At 44.5% G+C, this 17799-nt stretch overlaps 1 long non-coding RNA gene across 2 annotated transcripts; it reads right to left on the bottom strand.

Annotated features, from left to right (window-relative positions):
* Window positions 1-5447: 5447 nt before the first annotated feature.
* Window positions 5448-16899, bottom strand: LOC140702218 (uncharacterized). Of its 2 annotated transcripts, none has more exons than XR_012081309.2 (3): window positions 16463-16899; window positions 10011-10097; window positions 5448-5792 (listed from the first exon to the last, which is right to left on the bottom strand). It is a non-coding gene; the product is annotated as an uncharacterized LOC140702218 (long non-coding RNA). The 2 variants fall into 2 exon arrangements; XR_012081308.2 differs by lacking the exon at window positions 16463-16899 and adding an exon at window positions 10360-10634.
* Window positions 16900-17799: the final 900 nt, after the last annotated feature.

Raw genomic sequence — 17799 nt, 5'->3', positions numbered from 1 at the left:
CTGTCTTGCTTCTTTCAGTCTTGATACTCTTCCAGGCATCAAGGGTGTTTGTACATAGAAAATAATCTTAATGTTACCATAAAATAGAAAGCAGTCTTTCTTCTTTTTCCTTTGTCTCTCTCTCTCTTTCTATTTCCCCCCCTTAAAATCAGCATAATAGCTCTTAAGAAGATCTATCTTCCTAATGATCCGCTTGAGGGTCACAACTGCTAATCTCTTCTTAGGACTGTAAAGGGAGAAGTCGCTCTGGGCAGCAAACAAAGCCACTTGGTAAATCAAAAGCTCCCTCGTGCTAAGTGATATTCAGACTGGGTATTATTCTGCACGCGACCCAAGCCACATGTTTGTCTGGGTTCCTCTCTAAGATCTGGAGGGTTTCGGCTGCTCCACCATTGTGGTGAAAGGGTAGAAAACGTGCAGTCAACAACTGCCGAAGGACACCGAGCTATCTGAATTCTTTTCCGGGTCTGGAAAAATGGGAGGGTTGTTTGTTTGTGTTGTTGTTTTGGATGATGTTTTTCAGGATCCAACAGCCAACGAAGGGGATAAAGCTTGAGGTTGGCTCCTGAAGCATTTCCGCCCAGTTGTTTGTCAAAATGCTGGTTCCAACCTATGAAGCCCTAAAAGACTTCAGTCCAAGCTATCTCAAGGATCAAGATTCTCTTTTTGAGACAGCTTAGGTATTAAGATCATCATGAGAAGGTAAAGAGAGATGAACTGGTAACCTAGTTGGCATGACCATTCTGAATGTCCATCTGTTTTATGATGCTGACAGTGCTTTGATTACAAATTGATCTCCTTCTTAGTTTGCATTGGTTCGATAACTTCAGCCAGCCACCGCAAACTTTACATTTGATGGCAAGCCAGGGATGGAAATCTTTTAAATAAACAGGAAGGAAACAGACTGCTTGGAGCACTCTGGATTAGTGGAAAGGCGTATGGAGTGAAGACAGCATAATCACTAGGCTTGCTACCAATGATCTCCCCAGATACATCCAACTCTAGTTGGCTATGCAAACATGGTAATTACATAGGTTAACCATTGGAATGCATTTACTGGGCAGTCCTTAGTTGCATGATAGGAAACGTGTACCCCCAAAGCCACCCATGGATGTCATCATTGGTGAAGAACATATCCCAGTTGGTTTTCCGAGATGACCATACTGACCTGAACCGTAGCTGTGTGTAATCTGACTCAGTGGTCAAGGTCCTCAGCCCTTCTTTAGACCAGGCATGGATTCCACTGTGTCAGATTTCAAAGGGGAGGAAAATGGAAAGTGAGAAAGGTAGAAATTCTAGAGTCCTCTGGCAACAAGATCTGAAAAAAAGAAAAGGAAGGAGGGGTAGAAATTACAGCTTGGCTGCTTGGCCAATATTATAGTGGAACAGCTCAGAAATAGCAAGGCAGGGAAGGTCTATCGAACAGCAAAGGAACGATTAAAAACAGCCGTAAAACAAGGTTGCAATTTTAACCTTCCTCTTGAAACCTCAAGATGAATATCATAGAGAAATAATTAGATGTGCAGAAGAGACACTTGAAATCAAAAGCCCTCCTCCTGGCTTCAACATTGTGCAAGGAAGAGGGTGGAAAGAGAAAGAGAGAGAGGGAGAGAAAGAGCTAGAACTTCAGACAACAAGTTCTCCCTGTGTGAACTGATCCGCAGCTATAAAGGCTTATATAAATTGCACTTTATCAGTACTCATGTCATTATCTGATTGCAGGCAACCAAGTCAAGTAAATTGTTCAACCCAGAATGGGTAGAAGTGAGGGTGATGTAAAATAAGGTGGAGATGATGATGACGACAACGATGACAATGACGATGATATCAGAGTGTATTTCCATAAAGTCAATAATGTACAAGTATGCAACACATTGAATCTCTCAAAATAAGCAATGGTCCCAAATAATTAAGCAACTTCTAAGAACTGGCCAAAAAGTTCAAATAAAATACTCCAGTTGCTGACTTCTCCATGCACCCTACACCTATGGCTTCAAGCTGAACAGATAGGTTTTCCAACCTGATCTAAATTTGTCCGACTCTGGTTCCATGTGAAAGGCCCTGATGGAGAGAATTCCTCAGCTTTGGAGGCAAATGGGAAAACGCCCAAAGCCTGGGATTGACCACCTTAGTCAAAGGGACTGGCAGAAGTCTGGAATCTGCCGACTGAGTCCTCTTAGGAGGAATATGCCCTGACACCAGCTCTGCTAAATAATTAGTTTAGTCGTTAAGTCGTGTCCGACTCTTGGTGACCCCATGGACCAGAGCACGCCAGGCCCTCCTGTCTTCCACTGCCTCCCGGAGTTGGGTCAAATTCATGTTGGTCGCTTCCATGACACTGTCCAACCATGTCGTCCTCTGTTGTCCCCTTCTCCTCCTGCCTTCACACTTCCCCAACATCAGGGTCTTTTCCAAGGAGTCTTCTCATGAGACGGCCAAAGTATTGGAGCTTCAGCTTCAGGATCTGTCCTTCCAGGGAGCACTCAGGGTTGATTTCTTTCACAACCTAGGGCTTTTAAATGAAAGGAGGCCATCAAAAGGGTGGAAAGAGTACGCAACACTCGGGGCAACATCCTCACACCCATGGCTGCAGTACGAAGCGCTAGACATGGGCGTCATGTTCAAAACATGGATATTTTGATGGTTGTTGTAGGTTTTTCGGGCTATTTGTTCTTGTTCCAAAGGTTTTTCTTCCCAACATTTCACCAGTCTCTGTGGCCGGCATCTTCAGAGGACAGGAGATAGGACTCCGTCTGTGTTCTGACACTCAACTATCCCACACACTGCACCAGGACACAGACAGAGTTCTAACTCCTGTCCTCTGAAGATGCCGGCCATAGAGACTGGTGAAACGATAGGAAGAAAAACCTTCGGAACAAGAACAAACAGCCTGAAAAACCTAAAACAGCCATCGGATCCCGGCCATGAAAGCCTTCGAGAATAAATTGATATTTTGTTTGCAAAGTGTTTTCCCCACAAAGGCTGATGTCAGGAAGCATAAGGGGTAGCGATGCAAGGAGCCAGCCAAAGGCAAACACATCTAGAATGTTCCAAGAACTTACCATTTTTGCTTTGGGAAATGACTGAAGGATTAAACAAGACCATCCCTTGGTCATTTGGTACAAAGTAATAAATCAACCAGAAAGTCATGAGATGGAGTCAGAGGAGGAGGAGAAAAAAGAAGAACCAAAACAGATGTACACAGAACGGCGGGATAGCTCAGTGCTTTGAGGCATCTGGCTGCAGACCCAGAGGTTGGGGGTTCGATTCCCCCACGGGGCCTCCGTGACAGGGGCTGGACCTGATGATCCATAGGGTCGCCGCCAGCCCTGCAGTTCTAAGATTAATCACATTGTTCATTATTCAGAACATTAAACCCACACAAATCACACGAGGGCTACAAGATCAGCAGCATGGTGGAGCTCAGACACGACGAGCAAAAGTTCATTCTGATGATGCTTCCGTGGGGCTTGCTAAACCAGTTGAGCAGCAGCAGGAAGAAAAGCAAGCTCTGGTCTTTAGATTACATCTAAATTGCATGTGTCTTTAAAGCCAAATGTCTCTCTAATGAGAGTATATGATGTGTTCACTGGCAGAAGAAGAATACCTTTATTATTTTGACATTTTTATGTATTTATAGTGCAGGGATGAGTGTGGTTATGTTAAGTTGAACATTCCAGATTTGGGGCATTTTAAGCTGTGTCTAAAACATGTGCCAAAGAAGGGGATGTTATAGAATGCCACATAATCTGTTCAGAATTTATGTTGTCCAGGTTTTTCAATGTTAGCTTGAATCAAATTATTAATTTCTTTCCATTCCCCCCTCCCCCCCCATGTAGGGTAGATGAGGGAAGGGCCGTGTTCATTCCTGAAACTGGCAAACTTTGCAAAAGAGTATTGGTTTTACACTGAAGCCATTTTACTCTTCCTTTAACGAGGAAAACAAAAGTCATGTTACTCAGATTTTTATCGAGGCGGAGTGTGCAAGTCCCCAAACAGAAATGAATATTCAAACAGAAGCAGATGGGGGAAAGTGATATTCCAGACACATAATTACTACTTCTAATTACTAATTTAATTGCTGCTTTTCTTAATTATAGCTCCCAGATTTTTGGGAAACTGCGTTCCAAAAATGTAGCATTCCCAAGCTTTGGTTTCAAGATAAAAGATGTTCTGAAGGAATACAAAGTAACATTCTAATAGCAAGAAATAAATATTTTCCTTTATGTGTTATTGACTCACAATCTCCACCCAAGTATAGAACATAGGGGAGATTGGCCATACTGTATGGCCTAGTAGCTACGAGCCTGTCAAATCCTGTAGATACCTCAGTGACTAGGAATTGCAATTTGTCATCACTAACCCAGGAGAAAACAGGGCACACCAGATGGCAAAAAGAGGGAGGTCAAAAGCTGTGGCAGCATTTTGAAGCTTTGCTCTTGTTCATTGGCTTCAACCTTCACCCCCATATGGAACGCATGAACAGCAGACATGGAGGATTATAAGTGGGGGCCATTTTAGCAAATTCCCTTTTATTCCTGACATACATTTTGCTACTTAACCTTCATGTCGCAGCAATTTCAGAGGAATTCTGGCTCGAATTCAGCATTACGACATCTCTGTCTGATTCAAGAGGAGCTTTCTGTTCAAGATATAATAATTTTTATGAGGAAACATGGGTTTGTTTACAGCAGGAGAGGCTGACGTGCCACCTGCTTGGTAACCGAATCATTGAGAGATTTGTAGAGATGATCTTCGGGCATCACCCCCAAGCTGGCCTTGAGGCAGCTTCCTCTCTGAACAGGAAGCTTGGGTGGAGCTAGGCCTAGCTGGCCACAAAGATGTCAGGTCTAGGCTTTTCCCCCAGGTGAGCCTTATTTAGGTGTCTGGCCATCTCATGAGAAGACCCTGATGTTGGGAAAGTGTGAAGGCAAGAGGAGAAGGAGACGACAGAGGACGAGATGGATGGACAGTGTCATCAAAGCAACCAACATGAATTTGACCCAACTCTGGGAGGCAGTGGAAGACAGGAGGGCCTGGCGTGCTCTGGTCCATGGGGTCACGAAGAGTCGGACACGACTTAATGACTAAACAACAACAACAACAGGTATCTGCCTGTCAGGTGGAACTCCCAGAATGAAGAATTATGGATTTGTAATCCAAATGTTGCAAGCTACAATCCCAGCATTCCCACAAAAAGTGAAAGCCACGTGAGCTAACTGATTTGGCCAAAGGAAAAAGGCCTGGGCTTTTTTGATCTGGGTAAAAATTTGGAGCTTTTTAAATGTTTTCCTTACTTTTGTGATTTGGACAATGTCAAGGCAAGTTCTGAGGCTGATTCCTCGACTTTGGGAGTGAAGAAACTTTGATGGACATACTTTTTCAAGCTGCTCCCATGCATAGATGCATTTGGGGTGCATTCAGCTTGGCTGAGGGTGGGGGGGATATTTTTATGTATCATCCAGTTTGAACGTGTTTATACTGCTGCTGCTTTGTTACCTGTTTTAAAAAGCAAGTGTGTTTTCAAAATAATTTCGAAATTGAGTGCTATAAAACTCTGAGCGAGCGGGACACAAGCTCTCTGCGTTTCCACCCAGTGAGAACCGCGATACTGTGGGTTCGTTGGGATTCTATTAACATACTTGTTCATCCTGCCAACATAATTGCAAACGTAGCACAGAAAATCCAGTGTGTTTTTTTTCCAGACAATTTGGAACCGACCTTTTTTCTTCTCTCCTTCTGGCATTTCCTTCTTTCCATAGCTTTCTTCTCTTCTTCTTTCCACCACTACACTAAAAAGAAAAAAGAAGCGTCCAATTATCCTGTTAATTTGATTCCCATTATGGCAGACGATCGGGGTTGTATGGAAAGTCTGCCTGGATAGGTTTCAGGAGAGAACATGAATGTTTCACGTTATTATTTGAGCTCTAATGGCATTCTGAGTGCCAGACAAAACACAAACAGAGACGGAGAGTCCCATTTGGAATTTGCTCGGCCTCGATTTTGTCCTAGCACCGTTTCCTCTTAAATGGCATCAGGAGTTCTTCTTTTACACTGATGTTGTGAAGCAAGGGAATGAGGAAGTGTCTGCTCCCACCTGGGCAGGGGTGGATCCAGAACCTGGAACTGCTGAAAGGCCAACAACATCACCGCCGTCTTATACTGCGTGAACCCCTTGAAAAGAATGAATGAGAATTCTGAACTGGAATGCCTTCATCAGTTTCAAGTACAAGGGGCTGGTGGAAGTCACTCACAAAACCCTACAGCCGGTGCCATCTGTGGGGTTGCTTTGGGGGGGCAGGAAGGTGGTGCTTTGGAGAGCTGTGCAGCTGAAAAATAACTTTTCTGATCTCTGGCAAGGTTGTGTGTTTTAATTTAGCTTTCCACAGAGTCCGGGCTCATTCCGAAGTGCCTGTTTGGGCAAAACGTCCATCAATTGCTCTTGGAGTTTTGCCTGAGTCAGAAATTCATAAAAAATGTTAAGGTTTGGCACGAAGTCAGCCCCAGCAAAGAGAGAGCAACAAAGAGTGCCAAGAGCATGTTCTGGGAAGGAATAGCTTGGCTTGGAGTTCCTAGTGAAATATTCTGCACTGTAGATTAATCTCCATACAAAGCTAAGAAGACAAAGCCCGCTGGCCTTGGAACGCTGGTTCGTTTAAGTGTGAATGTTCTGCGTTTCTCACCCTTTCTTCTGTTGCCTACCAGAAGAGTATGTTTGCATGGGCAATCTCACTCACAAATAAAGAGCAAAGATTGATGGGGAGAATGTATGCAGGGAGGAAACACCGGAGAAGAATTTATTGGCTAAAGGGCTGGTGAGATTGCTTTGGGTCCAACACAACATCATGGTTTCAAGCAGTGGTTCCTGACCTCAAGTCCCCAGATGTCCTCAGAGTAAAATTCCCCGAAGCCTTCGCCCCTAGCTGTGGTGGCCAGGATTCCTGGGACTTGTAGTCCAAGAACATCAAGATTGGGAACCATTGCTTTAAAACTTCCACCTTCAAAGTCAATATAGCTGTGATGACATCCCAGCTCCCATATGAAAGGAATAAGAAAAGGGGGGGGGGACTCAGTATTACAGTTTATTTTAATATTTCCATTTGACCTCTCTGGAAAACTTCATTTCCTCTATCCTGCAATCTCTTTGATGCTGCTGCCACACCTGTCCCAATATCATGCAACTCTACGTCTGTCTCTCTAGCCTCATTAAGACCTAGTATGGAAGGTGCAAGATATATTAAGCCCAAATGTGAATGTTTATGAAAATGCAGATGGTGTACGGCACGCTAATTTCTAATTTGGATGTTTATGAGTGGGCCTGGATGGAACAAGATACACGGAGCTCTAATTTAGACAGTTATGTGTTGACTGCTACTGGAGACACAGAGAGCTAATTCAGATAGACATGCTTTGGCACAGCTGGTATCAGATAAGGAGCCTCACAACACACACTCATGGACTTCTGATGTGAGCCTTGTGTATCCCACCAGCTGTGTGTGCATTTGAAGTCATCTGGAGCTCAAAGCTGGGAGAACGTCCAGCACGCAGGAGATGCCCCGTTTTAGAGATGAAAGCCACTGGCTCAAAGAATACCCAGAAACAGATCAAAGCAAACGAAGAAAGAATCAGAACTGGCTGCCTTAATTTGTGGCCTTCCTTTGGTCTACGTTTTACCAGAAGGTAAATAATGTAAATAATGTGTGCTACTAACATCTGACATTGTGACCGTATCTCAGCTCCTTTAAGAGTTTATTCTAGTGTCAGCTCTCGTTTTAAGCAGTACTTACAAATCCTATTTAAAGTCTTTCTCTTTTGTAAACGTTGCATCTTTTAGGCCACACCGTTCTCTTTGTTCTTCAGTGGTCCGGAAGTAACATGATGTCGTTTTAACAGTATCTTGCCCATTTTTGTTATCATTGTTGGAGAGACAGAGAAGAAAATTACCCCTAAATATGGGCACAAATTACTGAACGGGCAGTTTGCGCTGGTTCGTTTTTGGGGGCAAACAGGGTTTCAGCCCAGATTCATTCTTGATCTTGGCTGTTTAGGGTTTCTGATATTGATCCCTCAAATCTGCATAGAGAGGGCTTTATTTTCTTATTTGAAAAGAAGACATCTGGGGTTGAATCAAATTCGTTATTTGCCTAGTTAGGGTTAAATTCGTTATTTGCCTAGATTTGTCACTCATAGACCCGGTCTTCAAACTCATCCAGAGAGGTCATCCGAAGGCTTTCAGGTCTGCTTTGCAGTCGTTAAAAGTGGGGCAGTTAGCTCTACGACACCAACGATGTGAAATACTCCTTCCCCTGAAACTCAGTGTGCTCTCACTGTTTCTAGTTTTAAGCATATTCTGCAAATATAATTATTTATTATAATTCAATTTACCATCTTTTGCACAGACATGGTAAATATGTACTGCCTTATGTTTGATATGATATCAGTGCCCTATCTGGTTTTGAAATATTTGGATCTGAGCAGTATGTGTATGTACAGTGGTACCTCGCTAGACAATGACCCCACTGTATGACGAATTTGCACGACGGTGAATTTTTTGTGATTGCTATAGCGATCGCAAAACGATGTTTCCTATGGGGGATTTTCGTTTGACAACAGTTTGTTTGCAAGACAGCGATGTTTTCCGGCTCCGCGAAATGGCTGCCCTGTGTTTTCCGGACCCATGCTTCGCAGGGCAGCCATTTTAACAGCCAATTGGCACTCGGAAAATGGCTTCCCCTATGGGTGATCTTCGCTGGACGACGAGGTAATTTCCCCATTGGAATGCATTAAATGGGTTTTAATGCATTCCAACGGGGAAACTGTTTTCGCTGGACGATGTTTTTGCTTAACAGCGATTTCAGGGGAACGAATTATCGTCGTGGTGCGGGGCACCACTGTATATGTATATGATAAAAAATAAAAACAAAAACAAAAACAGATATAACATATAGATAATATATACACCTCAGGACCTCTCAGATTATATCATCATTTGAAGTGAAATAAGCCCATCTTTTTTCCATGGGGGGAAAAAACTCACTTCCTTACAGTGCTCTCCTACCTCAAAGGTACAGATAGGGCTGCTGTATGACTTTTCAGCTGGCCATAAGCCGCGAGTACCAACTGACCCCTTTTATGCCAGTGGGTGTGAGAGCATTATTCTGCCAACAGATCTTCTCTGCTGGTTGATGTCTGCTGGCAGAGGAGCCACGAAAAGGGTGGGGGCTCAGGACAGGAAAAAGAGCCACGTTACTCTAGATCGTAACCCCTCCTGATCCAAAGGTGTCGCCAGAACACTAGCATAAAGTTAGACCCAGGTGAGATGAACTTCCAGGAATTTTCACCTCCCCTGGGGTTTAGAGTGGTATGGATTCAGCACAGTTTCACCTGCTGGACTGTTGACTCACATAGCATCAGATAGGTCCGTGGTTTTGGCATCCGATTTACAGAGCCAGAGGTTAGGAGTTTGATTCCCCATGGGGCCTCTTTGACAGGGGCTGGACTTGATAATCCATCGAGTCCCTTCCGGCTCTGCAGTTGTAAGCTTATTATTATTATGAACTTCTGGATAGCTCAGAGGTTTAGATCTCTGGCTGCGGAACCAGAAGTTAGGAGTTTGATTCCCCCCAAAGGGGCCTCCATCACAAGGGCTGGACTTGATGATCGATGGGGTCCCTTCCAGCTCTTCAATCCTAAGATTTCACCATGAAACAAAAGGACGGGAGGTTCTCTCTTTCAATACACAATCTCCCAGTAGCTGATGATTCCATTCCAAGGAAGGCTTTTCATCTCAATAAAACAAGATCTGAGGAATGGTACCGCTGAACGTGTCATAACGCTCTAACTCAAGGATGGTGGACCGTCTTGAAATAAATATGGACAGGTTCCCCTGCCCCCCCCCCGAGATACATGCCTGTTGCAAGATCTGGAACAAAGACTCACAGACCCCCAAATGGACAAAAGGCACCGGAGGAGGTGGGGGGAGCGGGAGGCGAGTGAGGAGAAACACTTACTTCATGAGCATGTCTTTCCAAATGAAAAACAGGTGTCGTTTTCAACAGGCCTTGTTTTATGAAAATTCCAAAGTCTGGGTCAGCCACCTGGAAAAAAGATATATATATTTTTCCTCTTTAAGTTTCTTGCACTTTAGAATTTTGATTTTTTTTAAAATTGCTGTTGTTTTACAACAACAAAAAAAGTAAACACAGAGCTACACAAACAAACGACTAAAGCAGAATTATCCGTTCTTCACTCTGCTCAGCCCGGTGACAAAACTTTGGAATGGACATCGCTTTTCCTGGAATTGTGCCGGCCGAACGTTGTTATCGAATTAGATAAATTATCACGATGCCTTGAGCTTACCTTCTTCTGTTTCTAAATGGGGTTATATGCAACCCAGCTGCTCTGCTGAGGTTCTGTGGCAGGTCCGCACAACTGCATCAGCTCAAGCAACGGCAACCAGGTAGCCTAACAAGGTTATGTTTGTGGCTCCTTCCGTTGTGGCTGCTGCTTTTGTACGTGGGATTGCCAGGTCTTTAGAGAAGTTCAGCTGAAGTTCTCCAGGAATCGCCGTGCTTTTTCTGGTGAACTGACGAGGTGACGAATCTCAAGGCTAGTAGCTCTGGAAAATGGCGATGTTTTTTTGGGGGGTGGCTTACCTGTAAGGTAAAACGTGCACCAGAACATGCATCAGAGCTCAATGGCTCAGAAGGAACGTGTGTAGGTGTAACTCCTATGAAGGATTACTCCAGCCCAAAAGGGTGGGACTAAGAAACATTAATAGAAGTCTAAGAAAACAAGTAGTCATGCTCGCCATGTGACCATGGAAACTGTCTGCTGGCTCTACGGCTTGGGGATGGAGATGAGCACCGCGCCCTAGAGTTGGGCACGACTGGACTATATGTCAAGGGGAACCTTGACCTTTACCGAGAAAAATAGTACCCATTGGAACACAAAAGTGTTACATGGGCAGGCTGGGCTTGCCCCCATCCTAACACTTGCCTACCCAACCTCAATGACATCACAAGGCCCCACCCCACCCCTGGCCTCAGGTTTGGCCCTGAAATCTCAGGGAATGATATGCTGCTGAATAGGAAGTAGACTTTCAGGCTTTTTTTGATTGCAGCTCCTAGAATTCCCACGGGCAGAAGTCCGTAGAGTAGGTTGCGTTATCTACACATGGATCTCCGTTGTGATTATGAGCCTTTCGAAAGGAAGGAATCTGTCCCATTGGGAGTGGTCATGGCTCATGGCAGCCCCAAGGGTTCATGGGAGAGATGGTTCTTTGAGAGGGACCCTCTGGGAAGCGGAAGCGAGAGCTGGACCATAAAGAAGGCTGACCGCCGAAGAATTGATGCTTTTGAATTGTGGCGCTGGAGGAGACTCTTGAGAGTCCCCTGGACTGGAAGGAGAACAAACCTATCCATTCTGAAGGGAATCAACCCTGAGTGCTCACTGGAAGGACAGGTCCTGAAGCTGAGGCTCTAATACTTTGGCTCATGAGAAGAGAAGACTCCTTGGAAAAGACCTTGATTTTGGGAAAATGTGACAGCAAGAGGAGAAGGGGACGACAGAGGATGAGATGGGTGGACAGTGTCATCGAAGTGACCAACATGAATTTGACCCGACTCCGGGAGGCAGTGGAAGACAGGAGGGCCTGGCGTGCTCTGGTCCATGGGGTCATGAAGAGTCGGACATGACTAAACGACTAAACAACAACTCTGTGAAGCCTGGTGGTCGACGAGACTACCCATCCCATGAACCCTTGCTAATTAGTGGTGATTCACTGCTGCGACTTACACACACTTCTGTAAACTGCTGAGAGGACTCAGGCCAATACCTGAGCGAAGTGCCCACATGCCTTTTTCTGAGCATGTCTGCGTATGTTCATGCCTGCGTCCTTAGCTCCGCCCGTCCCGCCGCGCTCCGCCCATCGGTGGCTGCGACGCCTTCCAGCCCATCGACCCCAACAGCTCCCAGCTGCCATCGCCATCTGGCAAGGTAAGCAACCGGCTCTTTTTTTTTTCCCCGTCTTTTCAGCAGCCGCTCCGAAGACACCCCACTGGTCATGTTGATTGAGGCACATGTCGTGCTGTGTATACTGCCTGCCCTTGTCTTTCCCATGGAATTTGCTTTGATGTCATCTATAACTGTGTGAGCTGATCTGCAGTACTGTTCGGCCTTTGGTGTCTAAGCTAATCATGGCTTTGAGGCTCCTGCAGTATCTAGATACACAGCAGGAAAGAGAGTTTCATAGTTAAACTCTGAATTCACTTATTTTCATTCTTTGATGTTATTTTAATCTAGTTTTGATGGGACTTTTCGTCTCTATCCCTCCACTGCCCATTTGTACACTGAGAGAAGTGGTGGTGGTTGTTTTTTTAAAAAAATTCTACCCCCACTTTTTTTCATTCTCTTCTTCATTTGCATGAGAAAAATAAGCGTCCTCAGTGGAACCATCACCTGCTTTATAACGAGATTTACCTCTTTTTTTTGGTGTTCAACTTGGTCAGCAAAGGCCCCGAAGGGACGTGCCGGCTAGAGGTCCCCAGCCAACAGCGTCCAGCTTGTGTGATCCAGGGGGCGGGGCCTTGTGATGTCACAGAGGCAGGGCAGGCACGGATGGAGAGGGATCCCAGAACCGCCTGCAGGCCAGGTATTTATGGAAATGAATACAAAGGAAATCCTGGGAAACGGGACCAGAATCCAGATAAAATCCTGCTATTACAAGGTTAACGGAGCAATCCAAAGCTGCAGAGGGGGAGAAGGAGAACTATTTTTTGGTAGCTGGGTGGGAGGCAAGGCACTGCCGGCAATCACAGCAGTTGCCACCTATTCTCACAAGGCCTTTCATCACACTCAGTTTACCTACAACACACCATAGGATGGAAGGGTATTCTAGCCTTTTGTCGTTGCTGGTGCCACCCGGGGCTGGACAAGAAGATGCTTCTGAGTCCCAAGGTTCATTCTCCATTCTCTGTCTTGTTCCAGACAGCACAAGGGGCTCAAATGCACACACCTACCATCAATCTCTCCTTAGTCCCTTTCCCTTTCTCCTGTTGCCCTAGGGTTGCCCAAGCACCACAATGCTGGCATCGTTGGCAACGCTGCCTCAGCAATCCTGATGGGCAAAGAAGTCACTGTTTAGCATCCACTTTTTCTTTAAACAAGCAAACAGAAAAATCACAACAGAGTGGCAAGAGGCTGGCCAGGAGGTTTTGGAGAACAGGAGCTGGTGATTGCATTGATCCTAGCCAATCAGTGCTACCCATAACTAAATTTTACTGGAAATATGCAAAAACATATGCAGATTTTCTTCTTTTTTTGTCCCTGGACAGAAAAAGGTACACGGATAGAGAACACACGTTGGGCCCTACTAATTTGCAACTATCACAGCTGTCTTCACCTTGATTTTGTACAATTGAAATGTTAAAGAGTTGTTACCCTCCCTTCCCTCCATCTGATCTCCCCCCACTCAGCTCTGCAAATGGATAACAGGAAACAGACAAAGCTCCTTAACTTTTCTTTAATCTTCCTCCCTAGTCAAGGGTTGTTTTTTGGTTCTTTAAATAAAACACACACAAAAAACAAGCCGTAATTGTCTGGATGATCTCATTATTGTCAAAAAGGCTGAAACCTTGAAGTCCCAGCTCTGAAGCACAGATACATTTAGACCAGAGAGAGGGAGAGGGAGAGAGAGAGAGAATGATGCTTACATGTTGTTCACTAAATAAATAAGAACTGGAGGGGGAACTCTTGAGATGAATGGACGCCATGGGAGACCTACAGCTTGTCAGAATTATGCAGTGACATTAATCACAGACTAACAGCACCGCTGAGGGCTGCTCACACAAAGTTCTCATTATATCTTAAAATAAAACAAACAAAGCAAAACCAAAAAAAAAAAAAAGCCAGCCTCCTTCTTTCCTATCTCTGAACATAGTATTCCAAAGCTGGGAGGGGAAAAACTTCCACAATATAAATTGGGTTGTGTGTTGTTGTTTTTATTACAGAGGGATGCGTAGGCACCAGGGAGCTGTCGGTCTGAATGCTGGAATCCGTCCGGAGATGGTAGAAGTGAAACAGGTCTTCTGCACTGATAGAGGTAAAGCGAGGAATGGTTCTTAAACAGAAAATGAACTGGATCCCCCTGTATATAAGTCCTCTGTCTTTGCTTTACCTCCACCAGAGCTCAAGTTCAGTGAGTTAGGTAAGTGCCTACAGAGCCAGAGGTTGGGAGTTCGATTCCCCACTGGGCCTCCTGGGAGAAAAGCCGGCCATTGTCGCCTTGGGCAGGCTGTGCAGTCCAAAGATGTTTCCCCCGATAGCTGCTGCCATCTTGTTTTGCACCTCAGGCATCAAAGTATCTTAGGCAGGCCTTCTCCAATACTCAACTCCTCAATGGTGCTGTTGACCCACTGAGGTGGTGATGGTGTACATTTAACCCCTTTCCACCATGGTCTGTATATGGCTTTGACTTTGATACACGTGGCTCTAGAATACTGCTGTACCATCTGTAGATCTGATGGTACCACTTTAAGGTGCCTTCAGAGGCTTTATCATTTGGATTTGGTCTCTTTTGCCTTCCCCTTTAGATAGGTCTCTTTTTCTTTTACCTGCCGTAATGAACTGTGGAAAACTCCCTTCCATCTTCTTACAAATCAACAGATTATAGCTGAACACCGCAAAGCCTGAGAAGCAATGATGGAGGTGGGGGTGAGGAATAGCAGCTTCTCTGCTAAGGAAAGGGATGTTTATTAAATTTCCAAAGAAAGAGGTTGACGCGATTAAGACCTACAGCTGCTTCTCGTATTCCAGCATCAGAAGAATTCCTGGGAGCTTCAGAAGTTCCTGTTGGAAGAACAACCACTATGTTCCCATTACTCACAGGTGTGCTGCAGCTCCAGTTTTCTCACATAAAACCCAGAGTCCAGGGAGAGCTGAAGAAAGAAATCCATCTTAAATTCGGCTTTTCCTTTAGAGATTAGGAGAGAGGTCATTCTCAGGGTTTGGTTCGGTACGGTTTCCTTTCACAAAGTCAAAAAGGAAACAAAATATTCCCCAATTCACAAGAGTTTTAGCCCGGTACTTTGAGGAACCAAGAAAAACAGAGAGAGAGAGAGAGAGAGAGAGAGAGAGAGAGAGAGAGAGAAAGAGAGAATGATTCTTCTTACAACAACGACTCCCTCTTCATGGTTACAAAGGGGGCTTGTTTTATCACTGTAAAAGTCTTCAACTTTATTTATTTATGTACTAATTTATTTCTTCATTCTCTTTCCCCAAAACTGGAATCCATTAGTCAAACCTGGAAGGTTCTGGAGCTTAGCTTGGCCTAGCTCTGCCCAAACTCCCAGCTGGCATTGCAGCAGGAACAGGAAGCTTAAGTGGAACTAGGCCTAGCTCAAAACTTTTCAGTTTAGGCCTTTACTTCCTGGCGCTTCACGCTGAAGTGTTTGTAAGGTGCCCAGAAAGTACGTAGAACTCTAAGAATGGGGAATTATGGTATTTGTAGTCCAGAAAATCCAAAAAAAATCTCATCCCTACTCAGCAAGCATAAAAGTCACATCCTCATAGGCTTATCTATGAGGAACAGATTTCTTTCATAGAACCATAGATTAATTGAAGCCATTGTCCAAACCCCCTGCTCAATGCAGGGGTCAAAATCAAAATACATCTGACAGACGGTTTTCCACTTTTCTCTTGAACGCCTCCAACACTGGAGCGCTCACCACCTCCCAAGATCATTGTCCTAATGTTTTAACAGCTAAGACATTTTACCTGATATTCAACCTAAATTTGGCTTCGTGTAGCTCGAGCCCATTATTACATGTCCTGCACTCTGGGATGATTGAGATCCTGCCCCCTCCTCTGTAGGACAGCCTTTCAAATATTTGAAAACTGCTATCCTATCTTCTTTTCTCGAGGCTAAACATGTCCAGTTCTTTCAGACTTTCCTCTCAGGGCTTGGTTTCCTCATCTTGGTGGGATAGGAAGCCGTTCCCCAAGCCACTGCTGCCGGGGGAATGTTTTTGGGTGAGGGGAATGACACTAGACCCACACAGCAGTCGTAAACTAGTTTAAACATCATTTCCTTTCCTCGTGGATCCCTGAGAATCGTAGCCATGCATCAAGGGAGTTGGCCCTCAGGACCTTGCATGGATAATTCTCTGCTCATCACCCAAAGGATCGTTCCCATGATTCTTGGTGAGGGAAGGAAGGGGGACCACAGTTGGTTAAATTGGGATAAAACTGATATGTTTAAATTCTTTCCCTCCCCCTCTCTTTTTTAGAAGCCAAAGCCTCTCTGATCCTTCCTCCTTCCCAAACACACCCCTCCTCCCCTCTTTTCTCCTACAACTACAAAGAAGCAAAGGGGGGGAAAAAGCTGTTTAAACAAACAACAGATGGGAACCAAGCTTGCTGTGCGCAGAGCCCATATTCAAGGCGTATGTGGTTGTTTCCCTACCTTAACCATATGTGCATTCTTCAGCTGCGGTTGCGAAGCTGGCCTTTGAGGCATTCCTGCTAATATTGAGAAGGGTTGTGTGCAAACCTTATATAGGCACAACGGTATACCGAAGTCCCAACGCCTAGTTTTACTCAGGAGATTTCAGAGGAGCTGACTTCCCAACATAGCGTTTCACTTCTGCGTAGATCAGCCCAACAAAATGGGAGTAGAGATTCTGTGTCAAAACCCAACAATTGCATTTGTAATAATATGCTACCGGGGGGGGGGGGGAATATATGTTTAAACCAAATTACCCATAAGGATTAGAGGGACATCCTTAAAAAGGTGAATTTAAACACACCCATGTATTAATGTCCCTGAACAGAATCACATATTTATTTATTCATTTATTTATTCAATTTATATGCCACCCACACTACCCAGAGGTCTTATTGCCCATGCATATTCTGTCTCTTTTACACGGGCATCACCATCTAGAGGTTTTCCTATTTTTGAGGTCTTAGATGATTTTGTCTAACAATCCTTAACGTACTTTTCCCCACACACACGTCGATTTCTGCATGATCCACAACTGACCCAGACCGATACAGCTCACATGCTGCATCACGGGTATCTTGCTGTGTCCCAGCAGGACCATTTCTGCAGGAAAATAAGACGCTAGATACCAAATTTTGACGGACTGTTGTCTAGGACTGCAGTTCCATGAACTTCAAAGGTTAACACAAAGAAAGATGCCTTATACACCACATGCAGCCACCTTTGAGGATGTGTCATGTGAATTTATTGAACGTTATCTCCCAGAATTCTCCATCCTGGGAGTTTCCACCTGATAGACTCCCCATCTAAGACACCTAGGAAAGCCTAGCTGGAAGTCTTCATGGCCTAACTTCCTGTTCAAACAGGAAGCTGTCCTGTTGCTTGCTGAGAAGAAACTAGGCCTTTCTCCAGGTGAGCCACATTTAGCTGTTTGCAATTGGGGAGTCTTATCAGGTGGAATCTGTTCCAATATAGACTGGCAGTTTATAATACTGTGCCACAGACCAGGGGCTTGTAAGATTCTGATTTAGTTACCATTGAGAAATGGGTGTGTGTGTGTATAGATAGATAGATAGATAGATAGATAGATAGATAGATAGATAGATAGATAGATAGATAGATAGATAGATAGATAGATAGATAGATAGATAGATAGATAGATAGATAGATAGATAGATAGATAATGTATGTATGTATGTGTGTGTGTGTGTGTGTGTGTGTGTGTGTCTGTATACATATATATATGTGTGTGATTTTGATATACAGTACCTAATAATTGTAATTACTTTTGGTAAGGG

This window comes from Pogona vitticeps, chromosome 10, assembly GCF_051106095.1.
Source record: "Pogona vitticeps strain Pit_001003342236 chromosome 10, PviZW2.1, whole genome shotgun sequence".
Classification (NCBI taxonomy): Eukaryota; Metazoa; Chordata; class Lepidosauria; order Squamata; family Agamidae; genus Pogona; species Pogona vitticeps.
Note: the sequence above shows the minus strand (reverse complement) of the source record. Positions and strands in the feature narration are given on the sequence as shown.